Source organism: Acinonyx jubatus, chromosome A2 (genome assembly GCF_027475565.1).
Source record: "Acinonyx jubatus isolate Ajub_Pintada_27869175 chromosome A2, VMU_Ajub_asm_v1.0, whole genome shotgun sequence".
Taxonomy (NCBI): domain Eukaryota; kingdom Metazoa; phylum Chordata; class Mammalia; order Carnivora; family Felidae; genus Acinonyx; species Acinonyx jubatus.
The window spans coordinates 63,845,194-63,861,768 of record NC_069383.1 but is presented as its reverse complement, the minus strand read 5'-3'; the positions used below and the strand labels follow the sequence as shown (position 1 = coordinate 63,861,768).

General features: G+C 37.4%; 1 long non-coding RNA gene across 1 annotated transcript in view; it reads left to right on the top strand.

The window, feature by feature from the left end:
- The first annotated feature begins 340 nt into the window (after positions 1-340).
- The window catches only part of LOC128314632 (uncharacterized), a 30,637-nt gene continuing 14,402 nt past the window's right edge, over positions 341-16,575 (top strand). Inside the window, exon 1 of the long non-coding RNA XR_008296493.1 lies at positions 341-579. This is a non-coding gene — a long non-coding RNA (uncharacterized LOC128314632). The remainder of the gene's footprint in view (positions 580-16,575) is intronic.

Genomic DNA, 16,575 nt, shown 5'->3' with positions numbered 1-16,575 from the left:
CTCTCTCTCTCTCTTTTTTTTTTTTTTTTCGTTTTTAAAAAGGTTTGTTTCGGGGCGCCTGGGTGGCTCAGTCGGTTAGGCGGTCGACTTCGGCTCAGGTCATGATCTCACGGTCTGTGAGTTCGAGCCCCGCGTCGGGCTCCGTGCTGACCACTCAGAGCCTGGAGCCTGTTTCAGATTCTGTGTCTCCCACTCTCTCTGACCCTCCCCTGTTCATGCTCTGTCTCTCCCTGTCTCAAAAATAAATAAAATGTTAAAAAAAAAAAAAAAAAAAAGGTTTGTTTCCCCAGGAGGAGCTACGCCTGCGCTCTCCCCCTATTACGCCAGCCCGCAGGCGTCGTCGTGGCGTGCTCCCGCCGCTCTTCTGCAGGGCGCCAGGATCACCGCCAGGATAGCTATTCTGGTGTCTGGTGATGCCACAGCTCTTGCGGCTTCTGTCAGGCGAGACCTCTACATCGCCTGGCTCTGGTGGTCAGTGGGGCTTATGCTCGTGGATCCTACAGGACTCTCAACAACAGAGAAAGAGTTATTTAACGGCCAGGATCTCCAGAGCGCAGCAAGAGGCAACAGACGAAGCAGGTCAGTCTTTCTGTGAACAGGCCTATTAGCTCATCAGCATAGCTGCCCCTGCAGCTTGAGGGGCAGGCTTCTAACTAAACATACAAATAAGGGCCATCTCTGTAATCCTTTTCAGAGACCTTGGAGTTTGGGTGCTATCCTCATGCTCTCTCGCTGCAGCATTCGAGTGCCAGTATTTCCCAGAGGGGAGCTTTTACGCATGTTTGGGGCCCAGGTTTTTGCTGTTGCAACCGCGGGAATGCCCGTAATAGCCTGGCTCTGGTGGCTGGGGAGCTTGCATTCCTGGATCCCACAGGACTGTAGCAATCACGGAGATAGTTCTTAGGAGGCTGCCACTCCTAGGACACCACACAGACGGCGGACTGAGACCCTCGGCCTTTCTGTGAAGGAGGCATTCTTGGTTGTCCGGGAGCTTCGGCCAGACAATAGACTTGGAATATCTAGGGGACTGTGGACGAACTCTCAAGGAATGTTAGGCTGTGTATGCTATCTTTGTGTTTTCCCTTCTCTTCACCACAGCTAACAGTTGTCTCCCAGGCAGGAGCTTATACATTTATATGGAGCCCCAATTTTTGAAACTGCGACCCAGGGACACCTCTAGATCATTTGGCACTGGTGTCCAGCAGGGCTTATGGTTGCGGTATATTTGAATCCAATATAGTGTTATATGCTAAATATACTTAAATAAAAACAAAATAAGACAAACAACAAAAACTATGGTTAGTTGATTTTGTGGTATTAACAAACAACAAAGGACTTGTGAAAGACATTTAAAATTTAGATTATACAGTTGACCCTTGAACAATACGAGTTTGAGTTCCAACAGGTCCACTTATACAGATTTTGTACAGTACTGTAAGTGCATCTTCTGTTATTATTTTCTTAATTTTTTTTTTTTTACATTTTTATTTATTTTTGAGAGACAGAGAGACAGAGCACAAGGGGGGAAGGGGCAGAGAGAGAATGAAACACAGAATCCGAAGCAGTCTCCAGGCTCGGAGCTGTCAGCACAGAGCCCAATACGGGGCTTGAACTCACAAACTGTGAGATCATGACCTGAGCCGAAGTCCAACACTTAACCGGCTGAGCCACCCAGGCTCCCTACCTGTTATTATTTTCTTAATGATGAAGGAGCATAAGGCAAATTGAGGGCCAAGCACAAGGTGGCATACCTCCCCACCCCCACCCCACGTGGGATATGTGTAACCTTCCTCAGGCACTCCTGGCTGCCCAAGAACAAAGGAGAGAACAGAAAACAAACTGTTAAACTGATAGGGTCTCCATCAGTTTACAAATATCTTTGTAAATTAAAAAAAAAAAAAAAAGGCAATCTTATCAATAACCTCAAGTCCAGGAACTCCCTACTGTGTTAATGCCTTGCTAGAGAGAAAAATAACCTAAGCTTAACAATAGCTAGGCCTCCGGTTATCTGTGTCTTTAGCATATGAAAATCCCTTTAAGAAACTTCTCTTGACTTTCTCTCCCCCATCTCCAGAGTATATAGCCAGTCACCCTTCACAACCCCAGTGAAGCTCTTTTTGCCCCCAGAGTCCTGTCCCTGTGCTGTAATAAAATCACCTTTCTGCACCAAAGACATCTTCAAGAATTCTTTCTTGGCTGTTGGCTCCAAATCCCCATCACCCCAAAACCCTATCAGTAAGATTTTCTTTTCTCTAGCTTACTTTATTGTAAGCATACAGCATATAATCTACATAACATACAAAAATCAACTGTTTATGTAACAGTAAGAATACTGGTCAACCAGAGTCTATTGATGGTCAGATTTGGGGGATCAAAAGTTATGCACAGATTTTCAACTGTTAAAGGGATTGGCACCCCTGACCCTCACATTGTTCAGGGCCCACTGTGATTTCCATGCAAGTAAACATTTTTATTAATTCAGTAAGAGAACATATAGGTTTGTGCCTGTAGCTCTTTATTAATTTTCTTGGCACTAAAATATTGAACTTCATAATTCACATGGTGTTCTGCTAAATATATGGCACCTTTTTCTTATGTTGTCATCAATCTCATTGTCTGTAATGAGTGGAGTGATCATATCTGCTTTTATTACTACAATTTAAATCTTGTCATGACTTAAGATATTTATTGAAATAATTTTTGTACAACTATTGCCAATTTGCTGAATCCCTATGTAGGGGAGGAAAAAAATTTTTTTTTCCTCCATCCATTTTTGGTTCTCCAGCTGGGGCCTGCAAAGTAGACTCACAAAAGACAGATTAACAAAAGAAAAACAAATAGAAGTTTATTAACATGTGTGTTGCACATATCCTTGGGAGTACTCAATGATGAATAACTCAAAAGGGGATTAGCATTTAGGCGTATGCAGTGTCTTAATAATAGAACAATAGATTTTTTAGAGAAGTGACAGGACAAAGGAAAGAGACTTTGAGTTTCTGGGGTGGCAAATTGTGGGAAGGTAAATGTATGGGAGAATGAATGGACAATAAAGTCTAGTAAGTAAAGTTTGAAATGTAGATTCCTCTATTGCATCTTTGGACTGATAAGAATCTAGAGTTGTCACTGGTGACTAAATTGTGTCCTTCCTAGAGGAAAGGGGAGGGAGAACAACTTTTTAAATTTATGTCCCACTTTTAGGCAAATGGGGAAGGACCAAGAGCTTTTTGTGTATATATTCCTTCTCAATTGCATTCAGGCTAAAATATTCTTTGTGCTAATGTGGCATATTTTGCTACCCTTCACCTATTATCTCAATTTGCTAATTTTCTATTTTTTTTTACGTTTATTTATTTATTTTGAGTGAGAGAGAGAGAGAGAGAGAGAGAGAGTGAGAGAGAGAGAGAGAGAGAGAGAGAGAGAGAGAGAGTGTGAGTGGGGGAGCAGCAGGAGAAGAGAATCCCAAACAGGCTCTGCACTGTCAGCACAAAGCCTTATGTGGGGTTCAAACTCACAATCTGTAGGATCATGACCTGAGACAACAAAATCAAGAGTTGGATGCTTAATTGACTCAATTTGCTAATTTTCATGAAACTACATAGTTCTTTGTCATAAAATGACCACTTCCTCATTTTTAACATAAATTTTTCCATTTATGTGTCTCCTTATCTTTTGTGATTAGATCTATGAAATTTCCCACAAAAATCATTATAAATTATGATCTAGTTTACTTAGTATCTTTTACTGATAATCCCCAAAATTAATACTCTGGTGGAGGGCTATGTCAAGTTTCAGGAAAAATTATCCTCTTTGTTACGCATATAAATTTACAGTTACAATTTATTACAGTTTTAACTTCCAGCTGACCTTAGAATTTCTGACCACCTTTTTCTTCTAAAGGAAATCTACTCTAATAGGATGTTTCTGTAACTTGAATCTATCTAAACGGGTGTAAGAAAATTACTCAGAACAATATAAATATAAGCACTTTCCATTAGGAATTTCACTCAAAAGTATTTTTCATCTAATAAAAGCTAGTGAAGAGATACCACAAGGAAGAAAGCAAATAACTCTTAATCCTTTCTTATTCTCACAAATGATTTCATTACTTATTTAATTACATAATGTCCTTCTCAGTCTTTGAAGTATTATGCTTGAGGATAAAAGCTTTATTTATTTATTTATTTGTTCATTTGAACATTTTTTCTTTAATTAAGTAAGCTTTATGCTCACTGTGGGGCTTGAATTCATGACCCCTGAGGTCAAGAGTCCCATACTTCACCAAATGAGTCAGGCCCCAAGGATAAAAGTTTTATAACAACAACACTATTCTTTGTGGTGTTATCTTGCCAAAAAGAAGGTTTAATGAGATTTTTATCTGTATTCAGCACTGATATTTACTCTTTCTCTCCTGTTCTGTATTAGAGTAAGAGTCAAATCATAATTAACACTTAGATCCTAAGTAATGCTAATGTGTTCTAGTGTTACAACTGAGGCTGACAGAATGTTTCCTTGGTCATTTACCTGTACATAATTCTAAGTGCAAAGTTAATATCCATGGAAGTTAGGCATACCTCATCTTACCTTCAGTGCTCCAAATTAAAGACTTTTATGTTAATCAACCTTTAGGTAATATTTAATAGTAAAATCAATTCCCAGGTTTTTTTCTTTGTTCATCAAATGAAACAAAGGCAACATTAATGTGAGTTCATGGGTGCTCATTTACATTTTAGTTTCCTTCCTATTTTCAACTCATGTCCCAGGTTATCCTCCTCTGTCCTACAAAAATCAATGGGGATGTTTTCCACGATTCAATTTGCCTTTGGGATGGCAGCCAATGCTTTTTTGAGAAAAGTGACCTGATGACAGTTTTGCCGGCCTTGTTTTATTTTTGAAACAGAAAAATAGCAAGTTTCCATCTTTCTTTAATTTTTCCTTTCACAGGCGAGAATGCTAAATGACAGCTGTGTGGACCAAGTTCAGCTTTTCATATCAAGAGGGCTGACTAATGGGGCATGTGATAAAAATGTTGCTACCATTTGAGCATTACAATAGTTTCCTTCCTCCAAAAAACATCAAAACAAGCATGAAACAGAAACTTAAAAACTGGGAACCAAAGGAACGGTTGCCATTTTTTTCAACAGGTGTGTTATTCCCAAATTCTTAAATATTTTTTAACAACTGGGCTAGGAAAGAAAAGCATCTTTCAGAGTCTAAAAGGCATGAGTGAGAGTTTATAAACAACTGTGGCCACAATCTAAGGTACTTACAGATTTGAGATTTGTGAAAGATCTCCTGGTCCTTTGTTTCATATCCTCATGATATCACCATTATGATTGTTCTCAGTATTTTTTTTTATTAACAGTGATGACTAGCAATAATCAAAAGCCATAATTCTTGATATCAAGACCTTATACCAGGTCCATTTTAATGCACTCTTAAATACATGCTTTCATTTAATTCTGACATCAATTCTGTGCAATAGGTATCCTAATTTTGCTGATAAATGGGCTGAGTCTTGGAGGAGTCCAGGAACTTAATCTCTGATCACACATCTAGTAAATGGCAGAGCTGATATTTGAACTATGGTCAATCTGATTTCCAAGTCTTAGCTTAATAATGGTATATTCCTATATATCTATATTAATTCTAATATAACATCTATATTATTTTTTTTAAATTTTGTTTTCAACGTTTATTTATTTTTGGGACAGAGAGAGACAGAGCATGAACGGGGGAGGGGCAGAGAGAGAGGGAGACACAGAATCGGAAACAGGCTCCAGGCTCTGAGCCATCAGCCCAGAGCCTGACGCGGGGCTCGAACTCACGCACAGCGAGATCGTGACCTGGCTGAAGTCGGACGCTTAACCTACTGCGCCACCCAGGCGCCCCAAACATCTATATTATTTTAAAGAAGAAGAGTTGCCTGAAGCTTGAAATCTGTAAAATCAGATTTGTTTTTTTTATTTGATAATTTATTTATTTTTAGCTCAATTTGTTGAGTTTCATTTTACTGTCCAAATGTCAATACTTGAGGAACCAAGAGAATTATATAAAAGGGATACATGGGTTGAATGTGTAAGGGGAAAATTCTATTTGTTTTTCATAGAGACCTTGGCACATATTTTACGGAAAAATAATCTGATAATCTCCAAGACAAAGGCAAGGTATATCATTTAACTCATAGAGTGAAAGTGCCCATTCTTATATATAAAGTCCTATGTTATGTTAGCATTTGAAATGTGCTCCAGTGAGGCATATAAGTCTCCTTTGTCCCTTGCCTAGAGATACCATATGGAATGTTTAGAAGGGCATGGATTATTTTGTGTCCATCTCCAAAATCTTCAGTTGTCTTTCTCACAGATGCCAAATTGCCCTCTAGAAAGTATATGCCAGTTTTCTCTTTCCAGAAGTGTATAGGACAATTCCAGAAACAATCACAATAAATAAATTAATCCAAAACAATCACCCTAAATATATATATGTCAATCAGACCTTTACTATTTGTTTTAAAGTTGTGATCAAATATCTATGGTTCTAGGGAAATAACCTAAAAAGACCAAGGTTAACAGAGATCACTGTTTCAATTATACAGACATTCTCACATGCATTTAGGAGTTCATACAAATGCCATTAGGCTGCATGGTAATTAGGCATGAATGTAAAACAGTTCCCATAAATAATTTTAGTGGTTCTTTTATTTAAAAAGAATCAAGATTTCTCAGCCTAGGAAGCCAACTTTCTAGTATGCATTTTTTAAGTTGTCAGTGTTGATGGTTTCTTTGCCTATCACAGTACTAGTTAACAATGTCTTACCACAGAACACTTAGACATTTCAGAATACTGGAGGTCAGATTCCAAGACTAAGAATTTCTCTTCCCTAAGACTTTCCTTTGAAGTTCTCTGTGATCTACCACTAAACATTCCAACCCACCACCTGATTACTTCCCTAACTCTAGAGTCCTAGGTTTAAAAATTTCTGAAGCGACATATGAATAGTCTTTGCATTAGCATCAGCATCACCTGAGGAATTTTATAAAAACATATATACTTGGGTCTCTCTCCTGAACTACAGAATAGAATCTCTGTGCATGACAGAGGTACTTAAACTAGCTTTCAGATGTTTCTGATGCAGACTAGAGTTCCCAAGTTAGCTGTGTTGCACTGGAGGGTATCATGCACCTGAGATTTTTGTGTGATAAAGCTATTGTGGGAAGAGAATACTCAGACCAATGAGGAAAATAGAAAAAATTTAGCATTGAGCCCTTTCTAAATCTCACTTTCTCATATTTATAATGAAGAAATATAAAGGATGTTTGGGTGTTACATGTGTGGTGTACATAAAGCATGGAGTATTACCCATAGTAAGTACTCATTAGTTGTTCCTTTGTGATATTCATTCATTCAGCTGTTTTTTGTTAAGTCAGCTCTATGCCCAACACAGGGTTTTGAACTCACAACCCCAAGATCAAGAATCACATGGTCTACTGATTCAGCCAGCCAGGTGCCCCATTCAACTATTTTTTTTTAATTTTTAAAAAATGTTTATTTTTGAGAGTGAGAGAGGGAGACAGAACATGAGCAGGGGAGGGGCAGAGGAAGAGGGAGACACAGAATCCAAAACAGGCTCCAGGCTCTACGCTCTGAGCTGTCAGCACAGAGCTGGAAGTGGGGCTGGAACTCACGAACCATGAGATCATGACCTGAGCCAAAGTCGGAGGCTTAACTGACTGAGCCACCCCGGGGCCCCTCAACTAATTTTTAAGTGTCTGGAATGGTCAGGCCCTATGCTAAGCACGAAGAATACAAAGATGAGCTAAAGCAGTCATGGCTTCCTCTCACAGGGCATAGAGGGCATTGATAAAGATAGATAACACTCAAGTAAATACAAAAATGAATATAAAATAACAACTGAGGCAAACACTAGAAAGTGGAGAGAGATGGTGTTAAGGGAATATACATAAGAGGGAATTTAGCCTAAAGCAGAGAAGGGGAACAGAGTGTCTCCCAGAAAACTCTGAAGGAAAAGTAGAAGCCTTGGAGAATTGGATCAGCGTGTGCTTTACAACCCTGCCTGTGGTTACTATAAATGCCTATGTTCAGTGACTTTGCCTCATAAATCTTTACACTTATCACCCTATTATAGATGAGAAAACTGAAGCTTAGAAACATTATTGTGGACTAGGTCACATGTGCTTTAGGAAATGATTAGTTTACAATTAGAAATCTGTTTGGTTCTGTTTGATGCTTATGATCTTTCTTTTTCATGTAAACATGAATCTGTTTCAAAGGGCAAACAACAGTAACATCTTCTCAAGCTTTGTTTATAGGAGATGTTATAAATGCAGCATTAAATCTATAAAGTTGGGTGTAAGGAGCACAAAGAAAACATAAATATAAATATACTTTTCTGAATCACAGTTTTGCTGTGGGTTGAGAACAACTGGTATGAATTCCATTGTGGTTGAAATGACAAAGTAGAAGCACCTGAAATTTCTATTCCTTTTCCAAAAGAATAAACCAAAATCAACTCTGTGTCTCTGGGGAAACTGTAGATGTTAGTTCCACTACTGACTACTAAAGGCTTGAAAGATGAAGATTGATGATTCTTATCACATCCCCAGTTAGATTAATGCAGAAGACAGATGTATCTTGGAGAATGATGGTAGATTATTATAAGCTTAATCAGGTGGTGAATTCAATTATAGTTGCTTTTTCTTGATGAGGTCTCCTAAGTCGGGAGAATCATGACAGCCCATTGAATTTGTTGTGTAGCTATTAAACTGGTGACTATTTTCTCTCTTTGTCCAGTAAGTAAAAATAAAAATAAAAAAACAAACAGAATCAGTTTGTTCTTACCTGGCAGGGAAAATAGTACACTCATTGTTTTGCCTCAGGGTCTGATCAGTTGTCCAGCATTATGCTACAATTTTGTCTAAAGGAAATGTAGCTGTATCACTGTCCCACTGAATGTCATGTTGGTTTACAACATTTATCACATCCTGATGCTATGAGGAGAAAGGAAAATAGAAGAAACCCTGGAAGTGTTGGTAAGACATCTCACCAGAAGAGGAGAAAAATCTTGACACTATAGCATCCTGGAGCCCCTTTGAAGTAGCTGAAGAATATCAGGATTTTTTCTTCTAAGTGAAAAACAAATAGCTATTCATTGAACCCATTACCACTAAGAAAGAGGTATAAATCTTTGGATTCTGTGTGTGTGGGGGGAGCGGGGGTGGTGGTGCTTTAGAGGTAATTCTTTTTTCATATGCATGTGTTATGTGAAGCTGAAGGTTTTCAGAACAAGAGAAGAGCTCTCAAACTGATGCAGGCAAGCAGTAATGCCACTCTACTTTAATGAAGTAGCAGATATTGTGATGCAAAATTGTCTGTGGCAGAGTGGGAAGTTGAGTGAAAACAAGTCGATCTCCAAAACAAGATGTCATAACAGAGAAGAAGCAAAATAATTCCGTTTGTGCAAATAACTGTAGTCACAATAAGAAGCGGCTTTTATTTGCAACTAGTTCAGTAGAGACCAGAGGACCAAAGGATGAAGTGACCAGAGTTGCCCCTCATAAATTGGTGCTATCATATCATAACTTAGGGCTTTCTGAAATGTCACTGACTCCGTATTTTACAATTGAAAGAAAAGTCCACATTTATTTATTTATTTATTTATTTATTTATTTTAATGTTTATTTTGAGAGAGAGAGAGAAAGAGAGCGAGTGAGCATGAATGGGGGAGGGGCAGAGAGAGAGGGAGACAGAGAATCCAAAGCAGGCTCCAGGCTCTGAGCTGTCAGCACAGAGCCCGATGTGGGGCTCAACACACACCGTGAGATCATGATCTGAGCCGAAGTCAGATACTTAATCACCTGAGCCACCCAGGCGCCCCAAGGAAATTCCACTTTTGTGACAAGTTTGTGACAACTTAAAATTAGTCATTTATGTTTCTTCTTTCTCTCTCTCTCCCTTTTTTTTTTAGTATTAGTAACCTTTTACTGCATTCTCACCAGCACCAAAGTAAACAATAATCATAATATCTTTGTCAATGAGGTATGCAGAATAGATAGATTACTTAAAAAATTTTTTTATTCAAGTATAATTAACATAGTGTGTCACATTAGTTTCAAGGGTACAATATAGTATTTCAACAATTCTCTAGGTTAGATCACCTACATTTTTGCTTTAAATAAGATAAGGTATGAGCCCATAAGTCAACAAACCTTAGACATCTTCGCATAAGGCTTGTCTGTAATCCTTTCAGTGAAGGAAATGTTGCATCTTTTCCTTATGGTTATGGTTGAAAGGATTAGAATAGAGATGACTGAATAAATGTATCCCACTATGGCATGGTAGTACCTTTGGTTTTCCCTTCTAATTTTACTGCCTGTGAAGAGAACTTCACTGTACCAGTTGGATACACAATTTAGAAATTGATTCACTGATTTAGAAAGAATACACAGTATGCTGTGGAATATTTTATTTTCTTACTAAAAGATTTAGGGATGGGTGCCTCAGTGGCTCAGTCAGTTAAGCGTCTAACTTCGGCTCAGGTCATGATCTCATGGTTTGTGAGTTTGAGTTCCACGTTGGGCTCTGTGCTGACAGCTCAGAGCCTGGAGTCTGCTTTGGATTCTGTGTCTCCCTCTCTCTCTGCCCCACCCATTTGCACTCTGTCTCTCAAAAATGAATGAATGTTAAAAAAAGGTTTTTTTTAAAGATTTAGGGAGATTAATGATGAGGTGAAAGGGAGGTGGGGATGAGGTGGATGGTGTGACAGAATAATGGGAAGTAGCATCTGTGGAATACTTCCTGTTAATGAGTTGTGCTAGCCCTCTATTAAAAATGTGCTCATTTAATCTCATAAGTACTCTCAAAAGAAGTATTACTATTCATAATGTAAGGGAGGAAACAGACTAACAAAGATGAAATAATTTGCCCAAGTTACATGAGTAAGTGACAGTGACAATAATTGAACTTAGCTCTTCTGGCTCTAATAATCAGAGGGAAAGAGAATAATGGAAGAGATCATGAATTTTGAGCACATTACCGGACCTTGTAGAACTGATAAATTATATTAGTCATTCTTGTGCATTAATTAGGTAGAAAGTCAGCATCCAACTCACGGAAAGATCCTGCCAAGTAAAGAAATACAAAATATTATGATCAATTCCCCAAACAAGATACATGAAGTTTACTGATTGTGTGTGTGTGTGTATGTGTGTGTATGTGCATGTATGTGAGAGAGAGGGAGAGTGCAGTATATGCTTAGAAGGACTATTAAAATGGCATGTTTATTTGACACATAGATTCTCAACAATAGGGCTTTTGGAAAATTTAAGTCCTCAGTTTTGAATTTGAAAGAAAATTACTTGTCACATATGGTTCAACAAATACACATTTTCTATAGATGGATGAACATGCAAAAGCTGGTGTAAAAGGATAAGAAAATACAGTCAATTTAAGGTACCCTATAAATTTCTATTCATATAGTTGTGTGTATTGAAAAATATCTGAGCAGTCTTACAAAGAAAACCATTTAATTATTTTAAACTCAACTTTTTTCTTGTCTATTTGATCAAAAACCTCATTTAAGATGAAGTGTGCATAAGTATTTTGAGAAAAACTTAGGCAAGGGAGCACAATTTGAGAAATTCTCTCTAAGCTAATTTTTTCAATTCTTTAAAAACTTCATATTAGTTATCAAAGCTGAGTTCATTAGGAAACAGGTACTTACTATAATAACCAGAAAAGGAGTTGTTACATGATCTCTCTTCTGATATGGACAGTTTAGGATATAATAGTCTTTCTTAGTTTCTTTTTTTTCTCTATTTTTCCCTCCTCTGCCTGAATTCTGCCTATTTTGTTACAATTGGTGATCAATACATCTAAGGAAACAGAAATTTCCAGTGTACCTGCCTACATGAAATGGTGACTTTTGTGCATCTTCTGTTTAGTACCAGACTTCGCTGACCTGTTTCTCCAGTCCCTCAGCTTGGATTCTGGAAAACACTAGGGGGCGTTGGGGAATTCATGTATAATTGTGTAGTAGTCAACTGAATTTCTTTTCATAAACTCAGAATTTTTTCCTTGGGATGCTTAAAAGTGCACATGGAGGTTACAGGACATGATACCAAAGGAAACCAGCATGGGAGAGGTAAAAAGCAAATATAGGGCAATAGGGCAATAGGGCAAAAGCTATTTTGGGGGCAACATATACAACCAAAATCTCGAACATACATTGGCAAAAATGAACAGTTGTTAAAGACTGTATCAGTGTTTCAGACCAAGAACCTAAAGGCTTTATTATTTATTTACATCCAAGTTAGTTAGCATACAGTGCTATAATGATTTCAGGTGTAGACTCCAGTGATTCATCCCCTATGTATAATACCCAGTGCTCATCCCAACAAGTGTCCTCCCTAATGCCCTTTACACATTTACCCCATCGCTCCACCCATGACCTCTCCAGCAACCCTCAGTTTGTTCTCTGTATTTAAGAGTCTCTTATGTTTTGTCCCCCTCCTTTTGTTTATATATTATTTTTGCTTCCCTTCCCTTATGTTCATCTATTTTGTATCTTAAATTCCTCATATGAGTGAAGTCATATGATATTTGTCTTTCTCTGACTGGCTAATTTTGCTTAGCATAATACCCTCTTGTTCCATCCACATAGTTGCAAATGGCAAGATTTCATTATTTTTGATTGCTGAGTAATACTCCATTGTATGTATATACCACTTCTTTTTTTATCCATTCATCCACTGATGGACATTTGGGCTCTTTCTATACTTTGGCTATTGTCGGTAGCACTGCTTTAAACATTGGGGTGCATGTACCCCTTTGAAACAGTATACCTGTATCCCTTGGATAAATACCTAGTAGTGCAATTGCTGGGTCATAGGGTAGTTAAATATTTTTAATTTTTTGAGGAACCTCCATGCTGTCTTCCAGAGTGGCTTCACCAGTTTGCATTCCCACCAGCAGTGCAAAAGGGATCCCTTTTCTCCACATCCTTGCCAACATCTGTTGTTGCCTGAGTTGTTTATTTTAGCCATTCTGACTAGTATGAGGTGGTATCTCTTTGTGGTTTTAATTTGTATCTCCCTGAGGATGAGTGATGTTGAGCATTTTTTCATGTGTCTGTTTGCCATCTGGATGTCTTCTTTGGAAAAATGTGTATTCATGTCTTTTGCCCATTTTTCACTGGATTATTTGTTTTTTGGGTGTTGAGTTTGATAAGTTTTTATAGATTTTGGATACTACCCCTTTATCTGATATGTCATTTGCAAATATCTTCTCCCATTCCATTGGTTGCCTTTTAGTTTTGTTGATTGTTTCTTTTGCTATGCGGAAGATTTTATTTTGACGAGGTCCCAGTAGTTCATTTTTGCTTTTGTTTCCTTTGCCTCCGGAGACTTGTTGAATAAGAAGTTTCTGCAGCCGAGGCCAAAGAGGTTTTTGCCTGCTTCCTCCTCGAGGAGTTTGATGGCTTCCTGTCCTATGTTTAGGTCTTTTATTCATTTTGAGTTTATTTTTGCGTATGGAGTAAGAAAGTGGTCCAGCTTCATTTTTCTGTTTGTCGCTGTCCCATTTTCCCAGCACCAGAAAGAGTGCTCTCTTGCAGAAGAGACTGTCTTTATTCCACTGAATATTCTTTCCTGCTTTGTCAAAGATTAGTTGGGCATATGTTCATGGGTCCATGTCTGGGTTCTCTATTTGTTTCCATTGATCTGAGTGTCTGCTTTTGTGCCAGTACCACACTGTCTTGATGATTACAGCTTTGTAATATGTCTTGAAGTCTGGGACTGTGATGCCTCCAGCTTTGGTTTTCTTTTTTAGGATTGCTTTGGCTATTCAGAGTCTTTTCTGATTCCATACACATTTTAGGATTGTTTGTTCTAGCTCTGTGAAGAATGCTGATGTTATTTTGATAGGGATTGCATTGAATATGTAGATTGCTTTGGGTAGTATTGACATTGTAACAATACTTGTTCTTCCTATCCAGGAGCATGGAATATTTTTCCATTTTTTTGTTTTCAATTTCTTTCATTACCTTTTTATACTTTTCAGTGTATAGATTTTTCACCTCTTTGGTTAGGTTTATTCCTAGATATTTTATGGTTTTTGGTGTAATTGTAAATGGGATCATTCCTTGATTTCTCTTTCTGTTGCTTCATTATTAATGTATAGGAATGCAACCGATTTCTTTGCATTGATTTTATATCCTGTGACTTTGATGAATTCATGGATCAGTTCTAGGAGTTTTTTGGTGGAATCCTTTTGGTTTTCCATTTAGAGTATCATGTTGTCTGCAAAGAGTGAAAGATTGCCTTCCTCCTTGCCGATTTGGATGCCTTTTATTCTTTTGTGTTGTCTGATTGCTGAGGCTGAGACTTCCAATATATGTTGAATAACAGTGGTGAGAGTGGACATCCCTGTCTTGTTCCTGACCTTAGGGGAAAAGCTCTCAGTTTTTCCCCATTGAGGATGATATTAGCATTGGGTCTTTCATGTATGGCTTTTATGATTTTGAGGTATGATCCTTCTGTCCCTACTTTCTTGAGGGTTTTTATCAAGAAAGGATGCTATATTTTGTCAAATGTTTTCTCTGCATCTATTGAGAGGATCATGTGGTTCTTGTCCTTTGTTTTATTGATGTGATGAATCACATTGATTGTTTTGTGGATATTGAACCAGCCCTGCATCCTGAGTATATATCCCACTTAGTGGTGGTAAATAATTCTTTTAATGTATTTTAGTATTTTGTTGAGGATTTTTGCATCCATGTTCATCAGGGAAATTGGTCTATAGTTCTCCTTTTAGAGGGATCTTTGTCTGGTTTTGGAAACAAGGTAATGCTGGCTTCATAGAAAGAGTTTGGAAGTTTTCTTTCCATTTCTATTTTTTGGAACACATTCAAGAGAATAGGTGTTAACTTTTTTTTTTTTTTTTTTTTTTGCTTTTTACTTCCCATAGAATTAATATAAGTATCTATGTAGGCATTAATTTAGTATTCACAACCATTTATATATATTTTCTTAAAAGCTGTTAAATACATATACAAAGCATATATTTTACTCTCATTTAATTATGTTTTGAATATTTATTTTATTTTATTTTTTATTTTTTTAAAATTTACATCCATATTAGTTAGTATATAGTGAAACAATGATTTCAGGAGTAGATTCCTTAGTGCCCTTTACCCATTTATCCCATCCCCTCTCCCATAACCCCTCTAGTAACCTCCAGTTTGTTCTCTGTATTTAAGAGTCTCTTATGTTTTGTCCTCCTCCTGTTTTTATATTATTATTTTCCTTTCCCTTCCCTTATGTTCATGTCTTAAATTCCTCATATGAGTGAGGTCATATGATTTTTGTCTTTCTCTAACTAATTTCACTTAGCATAACACCCTCCAGTTCCATCCATGTAGTTGCAAATGGCAAGATTTCGTTCTGATTGCTGAGTAATACTCCATTATATATATATATATATATATATATATATATATATATATATATACACACATATGTATATGTATATGTATATGTATATGTATGTATATACCACATCTTCTTGGTATATTGTTGGGCTCATCCATCGATGGACATTTGGGCTCTTTCCATCCTTTCGCTATTGTTGATAGTGTTGCTATAAACATTGGGGTACATGTGTCCGCAGTGAAACATGCACACCTATATCCCTTGGATAAATACCTAGTAGTGCAATTGCTGGGTTGTAGGGTAGTTCTATTTTTAGTTTTTTGAGGAACCTCCATCCTGTTTTCCAGAGTGGCTGCACCAGCTTGCATTCCCAAACTCTTTTTAAATGGTGGTAGAATTCCCCTGGAAAGCCATCTGGCTCTGGACTCTTGTTTTTTGGGAGATTTTGGATTACTAATTCAATTTCTTTACTGGCTAAATGTCTGTTCAAATTTTCTATTTCTTCTTATTTCAGTTTTGGTAGTTTATGTGTTTCTAAGAATTTGTCCATTTCTTCCAGATTTCCCATTTTACTTGTGTATAATTGCTCATAATATTCTCTTATTATTGTTTGTATTTTTGTTGTGTTGGTTGTGATCTCTCCTGTTTTATTTTTGATTTTATTTATTTGTGTCCTTTCCTTTTTCTTTTTGATCACACTGGCCAGGTGTTTATCAATTTTGTTAATTCTTTCAAAGAACCAGCTCCTGGTTTCATTGATATGTTCTACCATTATTTTGGTCTCAATAGCATTGATTTCTGTTCTTATCTTTATTATTTCCTGTATTCTACTGGTTTGGGGTTTTATTTGCTGTTCTTTTCCTAGTTCTTTAAGATATAAGGTTAATTTGTGTATCTGAAACCTTTCTTCCTTCTTTAGGAAAGCCTGGATGCTATATATTTCCCTCTTATGACCGCCTTTGCTGCATCCCAGAGGTTTTGGGCTGTGATGTTATCCTTTTCATTGGCTTCCATGTACTTTCTAATTTCCTCTTTAACTTCTTGGTTAGCCCATTCATTCTTTAGTAGGATGTTCTTTAGTCTCCAAGTATTTGCTGTCTTTCGACATTTTTTCTTGTGGTTGATTTCGAGT